The sequence below is a fragment of the Lemur catta genome, chromosome 7, assembly GCF_020740605.2.
Source record: "Lemur catta isolate mLemCat1 chromosome 7, mLemCat1.pri, whole genome shotgun sequence".
Taxonomy (NCBI): Eukaryota; Metazoa; Chordata; class Mammalia; order Primates; family Lemuridae; genus Lemur; species Lemur catta.
Window position 1 is genome coordinate 57071104 of NC_059134.1, and position 16255 is coordinate 57087358.

Sequence of the window (16255 nt, forward strand, 5' to 3'; positions counted from 1 at the left end):
GGCTCTAATCCTTTCCCAGACTAACTGTTTGAGTCCCCTTTTCCACCCTCTATCCTTGGAGCTTCTCTCCTCTCTACACACTCATGCTCTTGGAGATCTCATCCATGTTTATGGCCTGGTATTCTATCTACACAGCGAGAATTTCCAAATCTGCTTCTCTAGTCCCGACTTCTTCCTTGGGCTTTGAACTTGGATATCTAGGTGGCTACTTGACATCTGCACTTGAATGTCTGATAGACACCTCCATCCTGGCACATCTAAAGCTGAATGTGATTTTCCCCCACTTGCCATGCCAGTTCCTCCTCTGCTTTTCTGCATCTCAGGAAAGGGTAACTCCACTGACCAGTTGCTCAGGCCACAGCCTGGGTCACACTAGGTTCTTTCTGTTCCTCTCCAACCACACCTATCAGTCATCATATCCTATTGGTTCTTTGAATTCTCCTTATATCTATAATATATATATATGTATATATATATAGTTTTTGAGACAGGGTCCCACTCTGTCACCCAGGCTGGAGTGCAGTGGCATGATCACAGTTCACTGCAGCCTTGAACTTCTGGGTGTAAGGTTTTTGGATGGTCGGCGCCAGAGAAAAAAGACGAGCAGAGTAGAAAGGGGTAAGCAATGAGACTTTATTTAAGCGCTCCTGGGTGAGGGTAACAGGTCCAAAGAGAGGGGCCTGGGAGAGGTTCACGGGTCCCGAGAGAGGGGCCCCAAGAAGTTGCACCTCCCAGGAGTCTTATATGGGCTTATATATGTTTTAGAGCTGGGGGATGGGGGTCTTTCGGTTCTGTTACAGTTTTAGGGTGAGTATTGAGAACTAGGAGAGGCTAGTGGTATGTATGGATTTCAGGAATCCAGACCCTTATCAGGGTAACCATCCAGGTGTGGCTATTCTTTAACTTAGCTGGGCCCTGCAGGCATTGTTTTTGGCAGGTCTCCTGGGCTTCTTCTTTTTTTCATTAGGGAGGGGAGGGGACATCAGCCTTATACTGGGCTCAAGAGATACTCCTGCCTCAGGCTCCTGAGTAGCTGGGACTACAGGTACAAAAAAAATTTTTTTTGTAGAGACAGAGTCTTGCTATGTTGCCCAGGCTGGTAAATCTCTCCTTTTAAATGTAAACTTTGAATTGAAGCATATTATACACACAGAAAAACATGCAAATCCTATGTATACAGAGTGATGTATTTGCACAAAATAGAGGTTACGACCACCCTGATCAACAAACAGAACATGACTAGCACTCCTTCTGGCCTTGCCAGCCACTACTGTCCCCCCTGGAGGTACTACCACCCTCACCTCTGTTTTCAAACTTCATAGAAAGTGAATGGTGTAGTGTATACTCTCTTGATCCTGGTTTATTCGGTTCAAGATCATGTTTTTGAGAGTCACGCACATTGTGTGTATCTGTAGTGCATTTGTTCTCATTGCTGTATGGTATTTCATTTGTGAATGTGCCACAATTTATCCATTTTACTGCTCATGGATATTTGGGCTGTCACCTGTTTCTGGCTATTACGAATTGTGCTGCCATGAGCATTCTTCTATGTGTCTTTCAGGGCATGTTTCTACACATTTCTGTTGGGTATGTGCCTGGGAATAGACCTGATGGGTCTCACAGTATATGTTTATATAGTTTTCCAAAACGGCTGGACAAATTATATTCCCATATGAGAATTCTGGCTGCTGCACATCCTCCTCCACACTGCAACCATTGTAGTGAGTGTGTAGTGGCACTTGGTTGTAGTTAGAGTATTTTCCCAAAAACTAATATGGTTGAGCACATTTTAATATGTTTGCTGGCCATTTGGATGTTATTTTCTGTGACGTTCTTGTTCTAGTGTTTTGTTGATTTAAACAACTCTTGAACTGAAAAGCTGCCTTCCACCTCCATGGCCTGACTCCAGCTTGCTCACTGGTCTCTCTGTCACTCCCTAACCCTAGTCTCCTCTCGCAATCTCAGCACTGCCCAGGGGACTGCTGGGTCTAAGAGTATGTGAATGTTCAGGTTCGGGACTAGTGCCAAACTGTTTTCCAAAATGGTACACCAACTCACACTCTCCCCGGGAGTATACAAGAGACGTCCATGGATCCACATCTTCTCTGACACTGGGTGTGGTCAGACTTATTTTTTGCTAGGGCGTAAAATGATACCATGTTTTAGTCTTGATTGGCATTTCCTGATCACTAATGTTGAAAATCTCCTTATTTATAGGTATTTCCTCTTCTGCGAAAGACTTGCTCTTAATTTTTACCCATTTCTCTATAGTGTTGTTTGTGCTCTTTATATGCATTTGAAGAAGTTTTTTATGTTCTCATGATACTAATGCTTTGTGATGACACATATTGTAAATCTTTTCTCCCAATCTCTAGCTTGTCTTTTAAGGTGTCAATTGATCAATAAACATTTAAAATTTTAGTATATTCATATGTATCAGTCTTTTATTAAACAGACATTGCTTGGCTGGATTTAAAAAATCTTTTCCTACTTATATACTCCATTAAGAATTTTAAAGTTTGGTTTTTGATATGTAAGTCTTAATTAATCTGGATTTTTATAGAGTATGGGTTAGTTCCAATTTTATCTCTTAGCATATGGATAACCATGTTTCCCAAGCCCATTTGTTGAACATGCCTTCCTTTCCCCATGATATGCTATGCCACCACTGCCATGCAACATATATGGGCTGAGTCTGGGCTTTTATTCTTACCTGTTAGCCAATTTACCCATCTCTGACCGTGCCATACTGTTTTGAGAACTCAGAGCTACACCGGGGTTCTAGTACCAGAGGAGCTAGCAACATGCCCTAAAGGGAAATGAAGAAGAGCTGGATGAATGAGTCCCTCACATGGGACATTTGTTCATATTGGCAGATGCCACGTCCAGTTCATGCCTGTCTGACCATCGCCCTGACGCTGAGAGTCTGAGAAAAACTCACCCATGGGCAGGCCCTGGTTTTTCAGATAGATGGTGCAAATTCAATATGTCATCCCAATAAGAAATAAGTTCAATGATTTATTATTTTCAGATCATGGGCAGGGAGGGTGCCATGAGTTGGGAGGGCAGTTCTCCATCCCCTGGTCATGAAAGGCAGGAATGTAGAGTCAAGCTAAGAGAGAGACAGAGAGAGAAGGAGAAAGAAAGACACACACACACACACACACACACACACAGACAACTAGCAGGAGATATAAAAGAATAGGCTGTGGATCACTCTAATTTTGCGGGCAAATGCCTGAATGGTCCCTTTAAAGAAAGCAGCTGGAAAGCAGGAACCTAGTCTGCTAGGGAGGAAAGAGGGCGCTGTCCACTGGCTCCAGCCATTTGGGTGTGCTGTTCTCCTTCTAATGCCGAGGCAGCAACCTTTGCTGTGTCATTCCTGTTATAACTGACCCTGTGATGACTAGGCATTAGACCCTGTGCATGGTGACAAGTATTGCTGAATAGTGGAGACATCAAAGCCTACTTCAGAAATCAGGATCAGGCATTGAGTAAGGCATTTGGTGAGCATAATTAAACAGACAAACAATATGAAGATGCCCACTATGACCTAAAATCTCACCCACAGCCACCCATTCCACTGTGCAGGATCAGACCAAGTGAGCAGATCAACCCTTCAGTTAGAGAGGAGTGGGCATGTTGTTGTAAACCTGGGTGAGGTTGTGAAACGCCTGTGTCTGTTGAGCCGTGGCTTCTAGACTGCCTTGCACTTGGCTAGAGCTTTCTTTGGGTGTCGAAGTGTGGGGTGTACATTTGAGCAGAAAACAAGGAGTATACCAGGATCATGGGCTAAGCAGACAGTAAGTTCAGAGAGAAAAGCAGAAACGTCCCGTGTCCATCTGTGCGTTAGGAGAGCCAGTCCACGGGCATCACTGAAGTGGAGGTTTAGTGTAAGGAGTGAAGTTGTCTGGCACAAAGGGCAAAGTTGCCTTCAACATCAAGATCTTGGGTTGAGGGCATGTCATCTGAGGCAATGTTATCTCCAGGGGTGAGATATTGGGCAGGGACAATGTCATCTGGGATGTGGACAGGTGAATCCTTTTCAAGTGAGCACCCACTGCAGTTGATGTGGGCCTTAGCATTTGTCATCCTTGGTTGAAACAGTGGTTTGCTGGAGAGCTTGAAGCTCTCCTTGCAAACCAATGAAACCACCCAAGCCAGTAGTAGTAAGACCAACAAGCAACAGAAGAGGGTGCAGCTACCCCTGACAGAGTTTTGTTTTGGGTGGAAGTTTAGGTTCAAATGGGTCCCCTGTCAGAAGAACAGTTGCCTGACCTATGGGACAATCTATTGAGGTCCCCCATGGGTGGCCTGGAAGGGTATATTTGGAGACAAACTAGCTGGGAGGCTGTCAGAACAGGCACTAAACAGAACAGGTTCCTACAAAATGTAAGAGAAAAATATTTGTCGGTTCTCAATTGAATAGGACTAGCAATTTTAATATTAGATACTGGGTATGGGGGTCCTGCTGGCTGGGACCACAGTGTTAGGTTGTAGTTATCCATCCTAAAGTGCCCTTATGTCTTTGGTGCCACATATGTCTTAGCAGAGGTAATCCATGGACGTCACTGAAGTGGAGATTCAGTGTAAGTGTCCAGGCTATCGCTGATTCTTTACTCTTTCATACACATTTTAGAATTATCTTAAATTTCAAAAACATCTTTCTTTGGATGCTGGAATTCATTGAATGCACAGCTCATTTTGAGGAAACACATCTATGAACAAAAATGAAAGAAGAAGAGTGAATGAATTAAATTCCTAGGTCATAAAATCTAGAAAAAGAACAACAAAGAAACCCAAAATAAAGCACAAGGAATAGGCTGGGTGCAGTGGCTCACGCCTATAATCCCAGCACTCTGGGAGGCCGAGGCGGGTGGATTGTTTGAGCTCAGGAGTTCGAGACCAGCCTGAGCAACAGTGAGACTCCATCTCTACTAAAAAAAAAAAAAAAAAAAAAGTAGAAAGCAATTAGCTGGACAACTAAAAATATATAGAAAAAATTAGCTGGGCATGGTGGCGCATGCCTGTAGTCCCAGTTACTCGGAAGGCTGAGGCAGGAGGATCACTTGAGCCCAGGAGTTTGAGGTTGCTGTGAGCTATGAGGATGCCACTGCACTCTAGCTGGGGTGAAGAGTGAGGCTTTGTCTCAAAAAATAAAAAAAATAAAAATAAAAAATAAAGCACAAGGAAAAAAATAACACATATAAAAGCAGAAATGAGAGAGATTAGAATATGAATAGATATAATTAATTTAAAAAATTTAAATCATGAAAGATACAAAGCATTAGCAAATGTAATCAAGAATAAGGGGACAAATCGCACATACACAAAATAAGGAAGAGTGGAAAAAATAATTGAAAGAGAATAAATTTAAAAAATCATAAAAACTACTTTGTAAACTTCTATGCAAATAAATTTGCAAACTAAACTGAGGCAATTAAAGATAAAACACTTAACATATTAATTTCCATAGAAAGTCAGAGAAAGTTATCAAGAAATTACCCCACAAAAAAGCACCAGCCTTGATGGTTTCACAGGAGAATTTTAGCAAATGTGGAAAGACTAGGCAGCCCCAGTGCTCCATAAATTGTTCCAGAGCTTTCAAATGGAAGGAAAACTTCCAATTTCTTTCTTATATACCAAATATAACATTGATATTTAAACTAGATTTTTTGAAAAAAGAACAAAAAATTACACATTTATTGAATTGTTTATGAATATTAATGCAAAATATTCAAATGAAATATTATGTTAGAAAATATCAGAAAACAGAATTCAACAGCACATTATCATACATCATGAACAGGTGGGATTAGGGAGGACATCAGTATAATGCATTGAATTAATAGATTTAAGAAGAAAATCATGATTATCTCCGTAGACGTTTGAAAAGCCCTTGACAAAACTCATCACAGAGTGAAATTATGGGTGTTTTGTTAATACAATAAAAAATACACATCTTGTTCTTAAAGCTACAGTCTTACTTAATGCAGAATTACTAAAGGTGTTTCTGCTAAGAAAAGTAACAAACCAAGGAGATCCTCCACTATTCAAATTGTACTGGAGATATTGGGCAAGGCAGTTAGAGAAGAGAAATCAATACGAAGCATAAGAATTTGGGGGGAAAGGAGAAAATTTACCCCTTGCAGATGATATGATTGGATACCTGGAAAGCCCTAGAGAATGAATGATAAAATTAGCTAAAACAACAGAAAATTCAGTGAAGTAACAGAATATAAAACTAATATATGCAAGTGATATCTAGTTAGAGAATATAATGAAGGAGAAAACCCTATTTATACTGCAGCAAAGAAGATAAAATATTTAGGAATAAATTTAATAAGAAATATACAAGCCTACATAAGAATTTTAAAACACTCCTAAAAGATGCTGAAGTAGAAATGAAATAAATGGAAAGACATTCTGTGTTCCTATTTAGGATGTCTCAACATCAGTTTGATAAACAACATCTACAAATAACCTATAGTTAACATCATACTTAATGGTGAGATATAAGTTCCTTCTTATTTAATTTATAAATTTAATGCGATCCCAATAAACTTTGTTCTGGAACTAGACAAGTCGCTACTGAGCTTCATATGAAAAAGCAGGTATGAAAGAATAGCTAGGAAAACATTAAAGCATTAGCATCTTCCATATAAATTACATAAAGAGGAATTGACTTTCGTATATTGATTGTGTGTCTTAGGACCTTGCTATTTTTACTTATTAGTTCCAGGAGATCTTTTTGTAGCTTCTTTGGGGATTTTTTACATAGACAACCATGTCACCTGTGAGTAAGGACAGGTTTACTTCTTCCTCCCCAATGTGTATACCTTTATTTCTTTTTGTTTTATTGTGCTGGTGGATGAGAGAGGACATCTTTGCTTGGTTCTCAATCTTAAGGTGAAGATATACAGCTTCCCACCATTAAGCACGAGGTTGTTGCTATTAGTGTCACTAATTAATTTACACATACAAAAACTGACATGTCAGGTACCCCTCACACAACCCTACGATGCAGATGTTAGTCCTGTCAGGCTCTGAGAGGTGAAGTGACTTATCTGAGATCTCACAGTTAATAGGAGGCAGAATTAAGGTTCAGCTGAGTTTGAGTCTTTCTTACTCCAGAACTCTCTCACCTTCATCGCACTCTCCATTCACGATTTTACCTCGTGTCCTGTCTTGAACAGCTCATGAAATCCTAAGCTCAGAAACCCCATGTCCTCACCATGAGAGACAGCATCTAGAGCAGAGAAGAGAGGAAAGGTTTGAAGAGAGACCCAGAAGAAAGGGAAGTGGGTAGAGGGAAAGGGGAGGGAGAGGAGAGAGCCACCAAGCCCAGCAGTGGGGAGCTATTCCCCTGGTGGTCATTCTGTGAAGCCGTGGGCAAGCTGGACATGTTTCCCAGAGCGGGGCCTGCCTTACAGACCTGTTTGTCTTTTCCCAATAGGCTCTGCTCCTCCATTCCTACTCCTAGTGTCTCCAGTGTCCTGACAATCTGCAGAGGTGCAGAAGGCAGAATGTGGATCCTCTTGGCCAAGTTCCAAGCCACAGTCCCCCATATTCATCAAGAGCAAATTGATTCTAACTAAAAACTACTTCCCCTGACCATTGCACTTGACCCTACTATTGAAGCCCAGCGGGAAGGCATATCTTTTAAAATAGAAAACAATATAATCACTTAATTTTAGCACTCATCATGAAAGGTTTTGAGTCAGCAAACCCGTATAATGGATTGCAGCTAATGTGTTTTCCTTGCAGAAAGTGGATGGCTGGTGTCCAGTTTCCATACAAACTGCAGTCATCCTGCAAAAAGATGGCAGCATAGACGTGGCCTACCCTTCTCCTCTCCACTGGAACATCATGTGGTGTTCTCATAGCCAGGGGCAACCTCTCAAGAAATCCCAGAGTCGAATACTGCTCCACAGGCAGGGAGCAGCAGGGTCTCTAAAGTGCCTTCCAGTCACCACCTTCATGACCATTGTCATCACCACCACCACCATCACCACCATTACCATCCCCGCCATCCAAAAACCATCTATCTGTAAGCACCTACTGTGCATCAGGCAGGACCTAGCCCATAACATTGCTCTCAGCTTAGTACCATTATCTCTGTTTTCCAGAGAAGAAAACCAAGGCTAAGAGAGAATAAATCATTTCTCCAAAGTTAGCCAGCTGGTAACAGGGCTGGGTTTCAAAGTGTGGTCACTGTGACTCTAAAGCCCAGGATTTTCCTACTGTGATATAATTTCTCTCTTGTTTTTTCTTTATAGCCCTGACCCACTTCTTCCTTTGCTTGTCAGCTCTTGGAAGTTCCTCCTCCCTGAGGCTCTCTAATTTCTGGCATGCCCTCAAGACTAAATCTTCTATTTTCTCCTACATATTTTCAACTATGATTTGTGTAATGCACTGCGGCTCCCTCATAGAAGCACTTACTATTATAACTTTATGTTCACTACTCTCCCATTCCCTCCAGACTTACAGTCTTTGCGAGCAGGAACTGTCTACTGGTTAGTGTCTCCCCAGTGTTTAGGGCTTGGCTCACGATTTACTCAAAAGTTGGTGGGGTGAATTGGTAACTAAATGCATGGATGCATGCATAGAGAGAGAACGTGGATGGAAAAGTGGATAGGTGAACAAGACATTAATAGATGGTTAAGAATAATTCTCAAATCTACATTCCTAACCCTCTCTCCATTTCTCTGCATCCTTATATCTCCTAATACCTGTCAGTACCTTCCACTTGGCTCCTTTGCTGTCATCTAAAACTAAACCTGTGCAAACCTGAACCTCATCAGTGCTAATTCCTGTTTATCCCTTTCCTGACAATAGTACAGTACTGCCATTCCTTCTGGTGTCCCCTTTGCTGGTCCTCTGATTGATTCATTCAGTCAACTTTTTTTTTTTTTTTTTTTTTTGGCTATCTGTTATATGCCAAACACAGTTCTAGGGAATAGAAACATAGTAAATAAGACAGGCAAGATCCTGAGGGAACTCAAAGGATTTTGCAGTTAACAATGGGTGGAAGGTGGGGTATCAAACAATAAGCAAGTACAAAAATTAGCAAAGTAGTTACAGAGCATAATGAGTGATACATGAAGGAAACTGAGTGAGGAAAGAGAACTAAGGGACCTCACACTAGCTCAGATGACTCGGGAGGGCTTGTTGGAAGATGTGATATTAAGCAAGACCTGAAGGAGAGAATAAGCTGTCAAGTGAAGGACAGAAAGAACATTCCAGGCAGAGGAGCCAGCAAATGCAAACTGCAGTCTGGGCTGGAAACAGCCTGGTGTGTTTCAGGACCAGAAAGGTGTCAGTGTGACTGGATGGCAGTGAACGGTGGGAGACTGAAGGTGAGGAGGTTGTTCGTAGACCTGAGGGAGGTCATGCAGGACAGTGGAATGCAGACAGTGGAATACTACTCACAGCAGAAAGGCACAAACTGTCGATGCATGCAAAAACCTGGATGGATCTTAAGGCATTATACTGAGTGGAAAAAAGTCAACCTCAAAATGTTACACGCTATATGATCCCACCCAAAGAACATTCTCAAACGTCAACATTTTAGAGATGGAGTGACAGATCAGGGGTTGCCAGGGGAAATCAGGGTAATCAGGGGAGGGTGTGACTATGAAGGGGTAGCACGAAGGAAGTCCCTTGTGATGGAACAGTTCTGTCTCTTGATTGTGGTGGTGGTTATATGAATCTATAGACAGAATACAATGTCATAGGACTATATGCAAAGATGTACTCAAAAAAATGAGTGCATGCAAAAACTGGTGAAATCCAAGTAAAGTCTGTAGTGTAGTTGATCATGTGGTGCTAATGTTAATCTCCTTATCTTGATAATGTGCTATAATTAAGATGTTACCATTGGAAAAACTTGGATGTTGGGTATAAGGGACCTCTCTGTGCTATTTTTGCAACTTATAAGTCTGTAATTATTTAAAAACAAAAAGCTAAAAGATATGCCATTTCTAATTACAAAAAAAACCACTACAGAAGAACAAAGAAGCACTGAATAAACAGAGAGCTTTGCCATCTTTGTGAGCAGAAAGTTTCAAAAGTCATCAAATGGAAATTCTTCTTAAATATTCAATAAATTCAATGCAATTCCACAAAACATTTCAGAAACGTTTTTTTCCAGAAGGGGTTTCAAAGAATTTGGCAAGCTAATTCTAAAATTAATATGGAAAGATTAAAGGTAAGACTCCCATGCAATGCAAGCACTATGAGAGCAGAGATATGTCAATTTTGTTAGATTTATATACCAAAGTACGGAACAGGGCCTGGTACCTAGTAGGTACTCAAAAAGTATTTGGGGAAAAAAATGAATGACACTTGGAAGAAAAGGAGAGGAGGAGGAGAAGATATTTACTTTGTCAAATAGTAAGACCACAAATAATTGTTGAGTATAATTTAGGCACGAGTAAATAAATAGACCAATATGAAGAGTTTAGAAACAGATCCACATACATACAAAATTTTTTATATACTAGAGCAGGGGCAGGGAACCCTTTCATGTTGGGAGGCTGCCTTAATTTAGCTGTAAGGAAGTAAGGCTGCATTCAAGAAACTTCAATTAGATACACTTAAAAATGCACATTATTTTGTAAAAATCTAACTACTATATACTTAATACTTTCAAAAAATGAAACCTATTTGTTAATTTTAAAGTTAATTAACCTTTTAGTGACTTTGTTGCGTCTGCTTTTTGTTGGAAAGCATTTGAATATTTGGTTGCAGCACGGAGATCTGTATTTTCAGTTGATCTTGTAGATGAGTATCTGTCATTTGTAATCTTAATGGTGTCTTGATTTGAGTTAGGTAGGAGAACATACATGCGCAGTAATAAGTGGTTGAAAAGCAAGAAAGCATTTTTGGGGGCATGTTGCTGGGTATTTTACTACATTTTTCCAGATTTCAATTGGATCTTTCTTGGCATCAAACAATGACTTTAAAATATCATCTACTGAGAGCTGAATCAATTCCATCTGAGTTCTTTAGGTACCTTGGTGATATCAGCTAGGCGAGGCTGAAATGCTAATTTGAGTGTGATGTCATGATTCTCAAAGTCAGCGAATCTTTCATTGTATTCTCCAATTAATAGGTCTATAACAGCTGCATATTCTTCGAAGGACTGGCATATATCATTCTGCCCATCGACATCCTTTGCTAACTAGGGAAAATGTTCATCCGAAATTTCCTTTTGAAGAAATGTTTGGAAGAAACATAACTTTTTTTGAAATGCTTGGATTTTTGGCCACATATCATATGTAGACTTAGTTTTACCTTGCAAAGAAATATTCAAGTTCGTTTTGATTTGGCATGATATCACACAAAAATGCTGCATTCCTATAGAAATCTTCATTCAATAATTCACATTGTTAATTCTCTTCTTCATAAAATGTAACTATCTGTTCTCACAGAGATAAAATTTTGGCTAACACCTGTCCCTGTGATAGCCAACGAACTTTAGAATGATAGGGCGAATCTACACTGGATACCTCATCGTTCAACTTTAGCATGTTACTGTTATGAATGCTGTGTTGCAATTGCACAAACATAGTTAACAGTACTTAAAAATTGTTGCAAAGTGTCACTTAAAATAATAGCTTTAGCACAAAGATTTTGCTAATGCAAGATATTAGTACAATGAAAAGAAATGAGAGCATCTGCATCTATTAAGATTTAGTTATCTATGCAATAAACCTTTCAGGTTTTCCTGTCATGGAAGGTGTACATACACTCTCTAATTTTACCAAATTCAGTCTAACTTCATGACATTTACCTTGAAAAGTTGTTGAAGATATCTATTCCCCGTGTTCTGTTTGCAAGAGGGCCCAAAGCGAGTAACTGTTCGTGTCAAAGAAAATATTCTGTTATGACCTGAATGAAGTATAAAACCTGTGCACCACGTCAGTAGTATCAGTGGATCCATCCAAAGTGATTGAATAATATATATTTTCCTTTTGAAGTATTGCATGAAGTTGTTCTGTGAAGTTGAAGGAGAATTCATGCTGCCAATCAGTTATGGTTTTCTTTGAAAGAGGCAGTTGTCTGTACTTTGAAACGTTACAGGGTCTAAGTATCCCACAGCTTCGACAGTGCATTCTTTCACAGTTTCTACATCACTGAATGGCTTCCCTTTTTTCCCAAGTACATAAGATACTTTATAAGTTGCTTCAGTGGCATTATTTCCAGGTCTTTTGCTGCTTGAAAGAATTGTCTTTGCTTTTGCTTTTCATCTTTTAATTTCTGCAATGCAATCTCTAGTGCCTCTCCCTCTAATTTAAAATATTTGTGGTCGTTATGAGTGTTATAATGCTGATGAGCATCGAATTTCTTTATTTTTGATATTGCAGCATCACAAAGTAAGCAAATCATCTTATCTTTAGCAAATGGTGGTAACATTGGAGGAAGGAAGGCAGGGGGTGTGTTCAGTAGGAAACCTTAAATGTATCTGTATCATTTTATTTAAGGGAACTGCAGAGCCATCACCAAGAGTCCCCCACTGGGGAAATCTGGAACAATTTGAGCATCAAAATAAAAAGTAAGAGTAATTGATTAAAACCATTGGAAAAAAATAAGAATTTATGAATCTGTACTGGTATAAACAAACATGCCAGTTATTAACAGTAAATGTAGAAGGAGTGATGGAGTTAGAAAATCACTATTTGGCAAACACTTTAATAATAATTGTTCCAGGCAAGAGCCACCAATAAATATTAAAACTAGTGGATGAAAGTTCAATGAGTAACAGGAGATCTACAGTGTCAAAATATCTTGCTTTAGTGTAATATTATACTAAATTTAAAAATTGGGAATGTTCAGCTTGAGCAGAGATTAGGGGATATGATAGCTGTTTTCAGATATGTTTTTAAAATGCTGTCATATGGTGGTCCTAGGAAAGATGGAAATTGCAAGAATTCTTACTTTGGTTCAATAAAAGGAAGACTTTTTTGGCCTGTGTCTTAGTTTGGGCTGCTATAACAGAATATCATAGACTGGATGCTTAAAGAACAAACATGTATTTCTCATGGTTCTGGAGCCTGGGAAGTTCAAAATCAAGGTGCTGGCAGTTAGTCTCATTATATCCTCACATGGTGGAGAGAGCAAGCTCTCATCTGTTTCTCTTCTTATAAAGACACCATTCCCATCATGGAGGCTCTACCCTCATGATCTCATCTATACCTAATTACTTTCCCAAAGCCCCACCTTCTAATACCATTCTAATGAGGGTTGGGGTTTCAACATATGAATTCTGGGGGGACAAAAGCATGCAGTCCATAACAATCTGCAAAAACAACCAACCAAAAAAAAAAAAAGAAGTTAAGAAAAATATTCTATAATTCCAAGATTCTAGGATTCTTAACATTCATTTATTTTAGGAGGCTATAGGTTATTAAGTATGAAATGTCCGATTTTCTTAAGTACTAAGTTTGACAGTTGATATCTCCGACATTTCACTTTGGCACTTCTTGTTTTATGTTTATTGTGAAGGTACATCCTCAGTCTTTCAAATACACATTTTGGCTTGTGATTATCTTTCAAATTTTTTAGAGCAATTTTTGTGAAACCACAGATAAGTCAAAAAGTCATGTTATTTTCGAATATGAGTTTCTGCTTATTTCTGACCTTAATAAAGTTTTTTTATTCCATTTTCTTTCTTTAAAGTGAATTTTTAGGTTAATAAACATTTTAGGGTAATAAGTTAACATTTCTACTCTCCTCACAAACAAATGAGGGCTTTGGAATATTTTAAACTCTGATCTTTCCTTCTCATCCTAACATGGTATTATTTGCTAGTATTTTATTTCTGTGCTGTTTTCACATACCTCAAATTTGTTCATGCATGGCCAGATTCACATGCTTAAATAACTAAAATACTAAGAGAGAGGACCCCAAAGCAGTGGTTCAAACAAAAGAGAAGTCTATTTCTTTCTCACATACAGTCCAGTAGTAAGCAGGTAGTCTAAGGTTGCTAGGCAGCTCTGCCCCATGGGATCATCCAATACAGATTTCTTCTGTCTTGTTCTTCTCTCCTCTCCTCCCCAGGGTTGAATCCTGGCACTAGAACATTCTTAACCACTACACCGTACTCTTAAGGACTGTCTTAACCACCCAAATGATAACTCACCGCTACCATGTCTGGATTCTATCCTATGGGGAGAAAGACAAAGTTGAACACAAGCAACTTCTTTTAAGGAAGTGACACACAAGTACATATGGTTGTTCTTTGCTGCGAGGAATTTTGGGAAATGTAGTTTCTGGCTGGGTAACCAAGAGTCCTGTTAAAATTTGGGGGATTTTGTTATTGCAAGGAAGAAGAGAAGATGGGCTTTGGGGCATAGACATCATCAGAATCCTGTATCCTCTTCCAATCTCTCTGTTTGCTTAAACCTTAGGCAGCCTCACCTCCATGATGGCAAAGATGGTCACCAACAAAAATAACTTCATGGTCTCCTATTTTAGCAATTCCAGTAAAAAAGACAGAAGGAGGCTTTAGGATAGTTCCAGCTGAAGTCTGGGATTTCTTGTAACTGGTCCAATGTGGATCTCAAACCCATCACTAAACAGCCACTTTGGCCAGGGAGATGTAGTCCCCTGGTAAACCCATGTGAGTCACCCCTGGAAGGCAGGTGGGGTAGGACTAACCCCACCCAAACCACATAGTCTGAGTAGGAGAGGAGTGGTTCTCAAAAGGCAAATAATGAGGTGCTGTTACCAGTAGAATGGATGCTGAATGAGCCATGTAGCAGATGACCATTAGACTTGTCTGCTCCATAGATGGGAATAGATTGGATGTTCCAAAGAGGTTGTACAATTGAATGTGTTTTTAAAACCCAAGTGAAAAAATGTGGAAGGTTATGCTGTGATAAAGTTATTTAGTACACTTTTACTTACACTTCTCCTGCTCTGAGTACTCCTACTTATCTCTCATTAATCATTCATTCAGCACCAGTGTTAACCTCTGTTATGCTGACCATGCTCTTTGCTAATTACTTATGTGTCTGTCTCTCAGTCCTCTCATAACACACCCCTACAATTGAGGGCTCCTCCAGAGCTAGAATCCATATGTGTCCCACAGCGCCCAAGGCACAGAGTAGGTAACAGGAGACTAGATTTGCTAAATTTAAGAAGGGTAAAGTCTCAATAACTTTCAAAATAAACATCCTCCCCTCCAATTTTTAGACCTTCTTTTTACCTTTAGAAATCATTATTAGACAGACATCAGCCAAATCTCAGGGAGTTCTGCAGGATTAGGGGGAGGAAGTATCAGACCAGATTATGTTGTTTATAGAAATGTAACTCCTAATGACTGGGAAAGCAGTGCCAGGCATCATTTTATTTATGGAACTCAAATCAAATCACCAAGAGGCAAAGACCCAAGTAGGAGGAAGTTCAGCAGATAATTGACTAATCAGAACTGTCATCTCATCCTATTTGATTCTAGGGTTTAAAAAAAGCTGTGTTTTGCAATCAATTCCTAATGTAAACACATTAATGACTTTCTCCCCGAGAAACACCAATACCCCCAGCTTAACTGATGTTGAAAACTCTTCCTATATTGGAGAGAAAATTGGTAGAATCTCCCACTTGGGCCCCTTTCAAGAATCTCCTTTTCACCACCTCTCCCCCAGTGTGGCCAACGGACTGAACAGAGACTGGGTGGTTCTTGAAAGAGTCTAGGACAGCCCTTCCCAAGGATCGCCTAGGAAAGGAACAGCCAGGGCACCACCGGCCTTGGGCCTCCCATTCCCACACATCTGAGCAAGGCCTGCGGGTAAGACTGGCAGGTGCTTGAACCAGGAGCCAGCCAAACAGGACTCAGACACAGCCTGGTGACTTTGACCACTAACAGCAGCTCCCCCTTTTAAAGCATCTATTCTGGGACAGATATTTCACTGGGAGTTTCCTCCATATTTTTAAATTTAATCACACCTCCCCCCCGCAGTGATTGGCCCTATTTTACAAAAGAGGAGCCTCGGGCTCCTGGAGTGAGGCGCCCAGCGCAAGGACATCGAGTAGTCACGAGCCTGGGTCTTGAACCCACCAAGGCCCCAGATTCCGCTGTTGCCCGGGAGCAGAGGAGGGAGGAGCTGCCAGAGCCGAGGGAGGAGAGAAGGCGAGCTCCCGGCAGCGTGCGCTGACGACAGCAGGTGATTTTTTTTTTTTCTGCAGCGGGCTTTCTCTCAGCATCTTTCCTGGATTTTTCCCCCCGCTGAGCGGCAGAAAAGGGTGGGGC